Source organism: Panthera tigris, chromosome E3, assembly GCF_018350195.1.
Source record: "Panthera tigris isolate Pti1 chromosome E3, P.tigris_Pti1_mat1.1, whole genome shotgun sequence".
Classification (NCBI taxonomy): Eukaryota; Metazoa; Chordata; class Mammalia; order Carnivora; family Felidae; genus Panthera; species Panthera tigris.
Window position 1 is genome coordinate 20,543,215 of NC_056675.1, and position 8,902 is coordinate 20,552,116.

At 51.1% G+C, this 8,902-nt stretch overlaps 1 long non-coding RNA gene across 1 annotated transcript; it reads left to right on the top strand.

Annotated features, from left to right (window-relative positions):
• The first annotated feature begins 4,007 nt into the window (after positions 1 to 4,007).
• LOC122234648 lies at positions 4,008 to 8,079 on the top strand. The gene is made up of 3 exons (XR_006212527.1): positions 4,008 to 4,069; positions 7,359 to 7,412; positions 7,531 to 8,079. It is a non-coding gene; the product is annotated as an uncharacterized LOC122234648 (long non-coding RNA).
• Positions 8,080 to 8,902: the final 823 nt, after the last annotated feature.

Genomic DNA, 8,902 nt, shown 5'->3' on the forward strand with positions numbered 1-8,902 from the left:
ACCCGGAATAAAATCCTGCTGCTACCAATTACTACTCTCAGTATGGCCGAGAAAGAGCAGATTTCCTCGCGTCTCCAAGCCCCAATGTCTTTGGTGTGACAGCATGATGCTAGGGCCTGGATCCTAAGATGCTTGGAAGGAACTACCTGGGACATGGGGGGTCAGCATAGCTTAGCACCAGCACCTGACGTAGAACGTTGCTGAGTACAATGTTTGCTCTTGCAATGAGGCATCGAGTAAATGTTTTTGAATCCCTGCTGAACCGAACAGGCAGGTCCTGTTAAGAAATAAAGGGGAAAAATATAACCCACAGGCATTCACGCATCCTGAATTAGTGCTGTCTGGGGTAGTTTGTCCGGATTTATTTCGACTGTAATACAATCAAGCACGTGTACCAGAACTCCGCTTACCCCATCCCTTCCACCCTATTTGGCGTTTATTGATGGCCATTTACAAAGAGTGTTTATTTCCTATGCAATTGCATTTTCAGAGAGAGCGAAGGGGGGGGGGAGGTATCACGAGGAGGACGTTTTATTAAGAGATTATTTAATATTATTGATACACTGTGCCAGGAGTCAAGGAAATGCGCCAATCGATGGATGCCCACATCAATGTTTAATCTACTCTTAGCCCTTTGCTGGAGTATTTAATTAGCTTGTGATTTGGAAAATTGCATGGAGTACACAAGGCGATGAATGTTCTGGAACTGAAGACAGAAGTGATTATTTGCTTCCAGCAGCTTATGAAACAGAAAGGCTGGGAAATGTGGTACGGAGAGTCTAACACGGGAAACACAATGGTGAGGGCAGGTCCAGAGGGAGAGCTTGCCCCGGCATTCATACTTAGCCACACAGACTTTTGAATCGGGCAAACCTCACACCCATTCTGTGGGGTCCGTTGGTGGCTGACCCCACTTCGTACAGGAGGCAATAAATACTGAATCAGGGATGCTAAGACGTTTGCTTTGAGACCACTCTTGGGTGCCTGCTTTCCAGGGCGTCAGTCCCTTTAATTCGGTGCATCCAAATCGTTGACCTTGGTCCCCGGAAAGGTTCCTCTGGTTTGCCTTTTGTCACCCCAGGGAAAAGGGTGGGGTCAGAAGTGCCAAAATGGCCATTCTGTGGGTTGGGCAACGCGAGAGGCAGGATAATGGCCTCCCAAAGATGCCTGCTTCCTAATTCTTGTGAATAGGTCAGGTTTACATGGCAAAGGGGGACCAAGTCAGGATGAAATTAAGATTGCCAGTGAGCTGACCTTGAGACGGGGAGATGATCTCCATCCTGTAGGGGGCCCGGCGTAATTATGCAAGTTCTGCAAGCGGTGGAAGGAGGCAGAAGACCGAGAACGGAGAGCTGACAGCACAAGAAGGGCCTTTGCTCTGAAGATGGGGGACGGGGCCACGAGCCGAGGGATGTGGAAGCCTCTAGAAGCTGGAAGAGGCAAGGAAACAGGTTCTCTCCCAGGGCCTCCAGAGAGAACAGAGCCCTGCTGATACCCGGTGAGGCCACGGTGGCACTTCCGACTTCCAGAACTGTAACTAACAAGTCTGTGGTTTTCTTTTTTTTTTTTTTTTAAATTTTTTTTAACGTTTATTTATTTTTGGGACAGAGAGAGACAGAGCATGAACGGGGGAGGGGCAGAGAGAGAGGGAGACACAGAATCGGAAGCAGGCTCCAGGCTCCGAGCCATCAGCCCAGAGCCCGACGCGGGGCTCGAACTCACGGACCGCGAGATCGTGACCTGAGCCGAAGTCGGCCGCTTAACCGACTGAGCCACCCAGGCGCCCCAAGTCTGTGGTTTTCTTAAGCCACCAAGTGTTTGGTAATTTGTGCCTAGGAGACGAAGAGAGGCAACCTCTTTCCTGCAGTGCTCTAGAGTCGCCACATTGGAGTCTGCTTTTCACACAGTCCCGGCTCTTGAAAGGGGATGTTTCTAATCCGATCAGGTGCTAGACTAGGACAGTGTCCACGACGCAACAGAAGGTAAACAGATTTCTGAAGTCTTGCTTCCACTTTCTACCTCTCATGGAAGGCAGGGTCCAAAATGCAGTCCCACGAGGGAAAACGTCTGCCCAGCTCTCTCTCTGTCTCTCTGTCCTTCTGCGTATATGTGCTCTCATTCCTTCGATGCCTTGCCCCGTATGGATGGCCAGCTGGTGGCGTCATTTGGGCTTAGGCTGAGGGGGAGACAGAGGACCCTAAAGATGACAGGCTCCAGCTGTACCCTCCAGGTGGCATGTCCACATGGTCCACTCTGGCATTTGGGGCTCACGTCCAAATTATACTGAAATCGTGCTGGAATTTCATAATTCCCTTTAACCTTTGTATTTACAATTGCCTCGGGGATCTCGCCAGCGAGGTATTTAGAGTTTGGGACGGAGTTGAGGCATCGGTCTCAATATTATCTTAATTCCGCCGAGCCCTCGTCTCAACCCTAAGACAGCCTCACTCTTTCCTGGTCCACCAGCTAATGGAGGAGCCACCTTAGTGTCCAAGAGCCTGGGGTAGTGCTGGCTTACGTGTCCATTCGGGTCCTCCATGCCTTGCCGTGAACAAAGATACCGGACGTCACGGGAGCCCTGTGGACTTGGGTTTGGCTGGATATTGAGGGACCGTGGAATATGGAGAGACAGCTGGGAGACGAAGAGATAACAAGGCTACTGTATTGATCTGAAGGATGATAGTAAGAAGATAAACACTTTTTGTGACCCGATGTATCAGTTTCCTATTGCTGCATAACAAATTACCCCAAAACTTAGTGGCTTGAAAACAACAATGTAAATTATCTTTCACTTTATATGGGTCTGGCTTAGCTGGGTCTTCTGGCTCTGGGATCCTTACGAGACCTTCATCCAGGTCTGACAGGGCTGTAGTCATCGGAAGACTCCATTGGGAAAGGATTCTCTCCCAATGTCACACTAGCACGGTCGTCAGCAGGATCCAGGTCCTTGGTAGCTTTTGTAGTGAGGACCTCAGCTCCTCACTGCCTGTGACCTATAGGCTGCCCTCATTTCCTTGCTATGTGGGAGTCTCTGTGGAACAGGTCACAACCTGGCAGTTTGGTTCATCCAATGAAGCCAGGAAGAACCAGAGAGAGTAAACACAAACAAACAAGATGGAAGTCATAGATGTTGTGACTTCCCAGTCTTGGGCGTGGCATGCCATCGTATTCCCCATATTCTGTTCCTTAGAAGGAAGTTGCTATAGGAACATCTGCACTCAGGGCAATGGGATTGCACCGGCCGGGCCTTTGGGGGTCACGTTGGAAGCCTCCTGCCCCCCTTACCATGCCCCGTGAACCAGTCAGTGCTCTCCAGAAACAAAACCAGTAAGATATGTATAGGAAGAGATTTATGAGAAATTGGCTCATGATTCTGGAGGCTAAACTCTGCCGTCCATAAGCTGGAGGCCCCAAAAAGCTGGTGGCATAATTCCAGTCCAAGTCTGAAGGCCTGAGAACCAGGGGAGCCGATGGTATAAATCCTAGTCAAAGGCAGGAGACGATTGATGGAGCTGGAACTGACAGGCAGGAGGCAAAAGGAGCGAACTTTTGTTGCCTTTTGGCGACTTCGGGCCCTCAGTGGACTGGTGCCCGGCTGGAGAGGGGAGAACAAAGTACTGAGCCCACCATTCAAATGTTAATTTCATCCCCAAACACGCTCACTCGGAAATAACGTTTAATCTGGGCACCCCTTGGTTTAGTCAAACTGACGTGAAATCAACCATCATGTCCGGGTTCTTGGAGGACGGTTGGAGGGAAGGTGATATTCTCATACTTGTTGGACTCTGGACGCTCATCTCCATCGTCACCTGTTCAAACCCAACCTGTCCTTCAATAACCAAAGGAGCTGCCAGCTCCTCTGGGAAGCTTTCCTGACTCTCCTCGGAAGGTGTGACCTGTCTGCCCCTGGGAACCAGTCTGCACCCGCCCACTTTATGCAACTGTTATGTAATGTGCCAGAGTCACAATGCCGGGGGCTGACTTCCAGCCCTGTCACGTACAAGCTGTGTGCCCTCGGGAAAGTCAGCTCGCATCTCTAAGTGTCGCTTTCCTCATCTGTACAAGGAGGGTAAGGACATGAGGAGCACAAAATGATACAATGCGTAGAGCTGAGCACCCAGCCTACAGGGAGGGGATGCGTACTCCTTGTCAGTCATTACCGCAAGCGTCGTTCATTAAGCAACTTGACCACAGAGTCTGAGTCTTGCTGGTTCCCTCCTGACCCACAGTGCCTAGCAAGCACATACTTGGCACACGGCCAAATACTTTTAAACGGATGGAGGCATGTGGCCACTGTGATTTCTCCGTGCTGGATCTCACCGGAGCGGCTCAGCTCAGCCGCGGGGTGTGCACTCCAGGCCCCCGGGGCTCCCTGGGCTCCTGGTCTGACCGCTTCATCCCTGAACACCTTTCCTGCTGTTGTTCGAGGGCCCCTCCCGCCGTCAGGGGGGCTGGAGGATCTCTGATGCAATCGCAGTTCCATCGCCGTGGAGAATCACCTCGTTCCCCGCGCTGCGTGTCAGGGAGAAGGATTTACGGGGAGGGGACAGAACACTTCCCCGGACTTCCATCTTCCCTTTGCGTGCACTTTCCACGCCACCGCTCCTCCCGGCCCTCATCCTTCAGCTGCCCCGAGAATCCAGAGAGTATATATAATCTTTCCCGTTCTCTCTCTGTTACCTTTGCATCTGGCTTGCTTCCTCTGAGTCCGACACAGGTAGGGGGTGGCGGCCTCCGGTTTGCTTTGACGGTGGGCATTCCCCAGACCCTTTAGGAATGAGCTTTCTCACTCACGGTTCTCTCGCGGCTGAAATATGGTCGCAGGGAGCTCGGAAAATAGACCCCATCCTCTTTTCCCGAAAGAATTGAGCCATCTTTTTCCTCCTTGCTGCCTGCCATCCGCACTGAAAAGTTAATCTGTTCCTCTTCTCAACTAGTGCATTTATCATAGGGAAGTGGTCTGTTGTGGAAAATATTGATCAAAGGCCTGCCAGGTCCTCTGCTGGGTTGAAATCGAGTGTTGCAGTCAATCAATGGCTTGGCATTTGGTGGTGCGGAGAGAAGGCGTTGTCCTCCGCATGAGGCTGGGCTGACGGATGCAGGGAGGGTGCTGGGGAGGGCGTCTTTCTTCCGTCTGCTTCTCCTGGTTGGCTTAAAGGGCAGGGTGGAATCCAGGAGGCTGGGCCAGGACTGGGGAATCTGTGGTCTGGTGATCTTGGGGGGCCTCTGCTCCCCCCAGAGGGGGCCAGGTTCTGCGTGTCGATAGGAGAGGAAACAATTGTCAACAAGGACACTGGTCAGAGTCTATGGGAATGACGTCTTGATGTAGAATTAGCATGCAAGAAAAGAAAAGAAAAGAAAAGAAAAGAAAAGAAAAGAAAATTCAAGGGGGCACCTGGTGGCTCAGTTGCTTAAGGGTCCAACTCTTTTTTTAATTAATTTTTTAAATGTTTACTTTTGAGAGAGGCAGAGTGTGAGCAGAGGAGGGGCAGAGAGACAGAGAAGCACAGAATCTAAGCTGTCAGCACAGAGCCCGACGCGGGGCTCGAACCTCCGAACTGCGAGCCCATGACCTGAGCCGAAGTCAAACGCTCAACCGACTGAGCCACCCAGGCACCCAAAGCATCCAACTCTTGATTGCATCTCAGGTCATGGTCTCGAGGTTGTGAGATCGGGTTCCATGCTGAGTGTGGAAGCTGCTTCAGATTCTCTCTCTCTCTCCCTCTCCTTCTGCCCCTCCCTCCCCCTCAAAAAGAAGAAAGAAAGAAAATTCATTTCAATTGAGGTGGTAGAAATGGGCTCCGCTCCCCACAGGTAAGTTTCTGTGTTCAGAAGCCCTGAGAGTTTCCTAATACAAATGACGCCATAATTGAAGATTAACTCTGGGTTCTGATCAGTAACTTCAATCTCTCCCTCCCTTCCTTCTTCCCTTCCCTCTTCCTGATTGTGAGGCTGCCTCAAATGCTTGTCACCAAGTAGCTGCTTGCTACCTGTCAGGCACTATTCTAAGCATCAGGGATAGAGGAAGGACCGGGAAGTCGGTTTACAGTTCACTAAGCTCTCTGCTTGAGGATGGCCAGGGTGATTCAACTGAGAACAAAGACATACACTGCTTGGGGGAGTAATGTAGCCAAGAGGGCTTCAAGGAGGAGGTGGCTTTTGCGGACTAGGAAGGCATCAAGAAAGGCAACGTGCCTCAGAAAGGCACCTGGAAGCAATCACCCATGGGAAGAGGCCACAGATTAATTCCGTGTTGGCAGGTGTAATAGCCATTGGCCAGGGAGGTCAACTGAGGCACTTTGGGACAACTTGCATGATGAGCCAAGCCGGTTACCATGAGCCATGAGCGACGTCAGGCAAATGAGGGGCTTAATACCACTTTTGCCTGACAGTAGTGCTTGAAGTATTTTATTTCCTGGAATAATTGAGATTATTGGTTGTAAGTGACAGAAAGCCATCTGCGTCGGTCATGGTCCCAGCTGGAAGCAGATGCGACACTCAATTGGGGTGATATGAATAGCGTTTAACAGAGGAACTATTTACAAAAGTGCAAAGCAGCTGGGCCTGGAGGGGCAAGAGAAAGGAGCTGTCACCAGATCCCGGGGCAGGTGCCGGGGGCGGGGGAGAGACAGAGAAAGAGAAGGGGAGGGGAGGAGGGGCCACCTGCTACCTTTGGTTGACGCCATCCAGCCCACTCTGTGAAGCCACAGTCAGGGAATGAACCTCCAGCCTCAGCCTCCCCCTTCCTCCGACCTCCGGCCGGTGTGCCGTCAGCCAGATTCTACCGGAAGCCGAAAGCCTTGGGAGCTGGCAATGAAGTTCACGCAGCTCAGCCTCTTGGGGCGGGGACCGCGCTGGAGGGGGTACGTCTAGGAATCCAGATGGCAGACAGAATATAGGCACCTGCCAACTCACATTGAATTAAGCCGATGAGTGATTTCATGAGATTATGGAAGTAGAACTGTCTTGGGGCGTTGCTGACCCCTAAGCACCTCAGAACCCGGCTTTCCTAGGGGATGGTTAAACTTTCAGACGGTATAAGGTGGTCCAATATCTTGGGGCCAACCTACAACCAACCAGCTTAGCAACCCAAGTGGGGAGAGGAGGTATCTTTCCAAGAAATCCCGGCAATAATCCAGATTGAGCTGAGCTGGGTCCTACTTCCAATGACCTTCACTTAGAGTATTCTGAGCCTCAGTTTCTGAGCCTTTAAAATGGGAATGGGCTAACCCCATGTGGAAAGAAGGAGGATAGCATGATGGTCAAGGTCATGGACTTTGGGGCCACACTGCTTCAACTTAAATCCCAGGCCATCCACCTGCAGACTGGTGACCTTGGCTGTGTCTTAATCCCTCCAGGCCTCCCTTTTCAGACCTGTAGGGTCGGGATGATAATGGCACCTACCTCGTAAGGTAGGTAAAATAATGCATGAGAATTCTTAGCAGACCATCTGCAACCCAGTAAGTGTTTGATCGATGTTAATGGATGCTTTTGCATTGTTATCATTCTTCATGCTTCAATTCTGTTCAGCTGGGAGGAGGCCTTTCCTTTCGAGTTTTCAGAGGGACGATCTGTGCAGCTACGCTGGAAGAAACTCCTCTCCGCTCTCCTAAAAATGGTACCCGTACCCGGTATGAATTTCTGATCTCCAGTCACGGGAGACAATGGTGATGCTGATTTGCCCTCCTTCTTCCATCCCATTACTGCCTTTCTCAACAAACTGATTTCCCCTTGCTCTTAACTCTCCCATGTTGTCGAGAAATATCCTTCCAGCTGGAACGCCTGGCTTCTCTTGCCCTCTGGAGGCCAGGGAGCAGTGACCTGCTGGTCTCCCCCATGGTGCCCAGATTTTCAGTGTTCGTCGTCAGGGATGCACCCCCAAGAGCCCCGCTGAGAGCCCTAGCCTATGTGACCAGCATGTCAGTACATGGGGAGCTGGGCCCCGCAGGCTGGCCTCCTATATCCTAACGGACTTCCTTTCCCCAGGAAACTTGCATGCTGGGAAGAAGGAGGAAACGCTCTTTCCTTAATTTTCTTTTGCTTTGTGAAAGAACCAATTGTCCATGAAATCAAATAAAGGTGCAATACATATTAAAACACTGCGGGCTTGCTAAATCCGTTAGATGGGGGAAAAAAAAACCCAAAAAACAAAAAAACCAAAGCTTCAAAGAAATGCCAGTCCGTGCCTCTGAGGTTTATAATCATGTTTCATTGCTTGTAGTTCGGTAAAAACAACAACAAAAATAAGCGTGTGAGTTTAAAATATGACTCTGGGCAGGTGTGGTGAAGTGTAAAAAAGTCTCCACCAGAAACGAGGTGGCCACATTCCAGCCTGTACCCTCCCAGCTCCGTGCTGAGGGTCACGTCTCTGCAAAGCCTTGGTCCTACCCCTTCCTGTCAACGCACGATGACTGTGCGGGGCCAGACTCATGCTGGAGACCACCCCAGCTTGACGTGTTTTTGGTTTGTTTCCATTCTTGTTTGGTTGTTGAGAAGGTCCCACCGGGTTTTCTCTCTTGAATGCTGAAATGACGCATGGGGCCAGCTGAAAGCGAGACAAGACCACCTGACTTGTACCTCCTTTGGTCCCGAAGCTTTTCCGTTGCAATGGGCAATACGTTGACCGTGGCCTGTCTATGCCCACACGGTGCGGGGGGCGGAGGGGCACCCCACAGATGTCAGGGTCAGGGCTAGCTTTCGTATCTCCTCAGAAATGAAGCAGATGGGCCCCTCGGTTGGGGAAAGGGAGACGATTGTCCAGGCAGAGCCAAACGGTGTGTAGATTGAATAATGGATGGATGCCAATTTTCTGGACAGTCGGTAGGTCGTTCAGTGCTGCCCTGACCTTCGCTCTGGGTGAGGTGGACATTGGGTTTGTAGATACGGGCTCAGCCCTACTTGG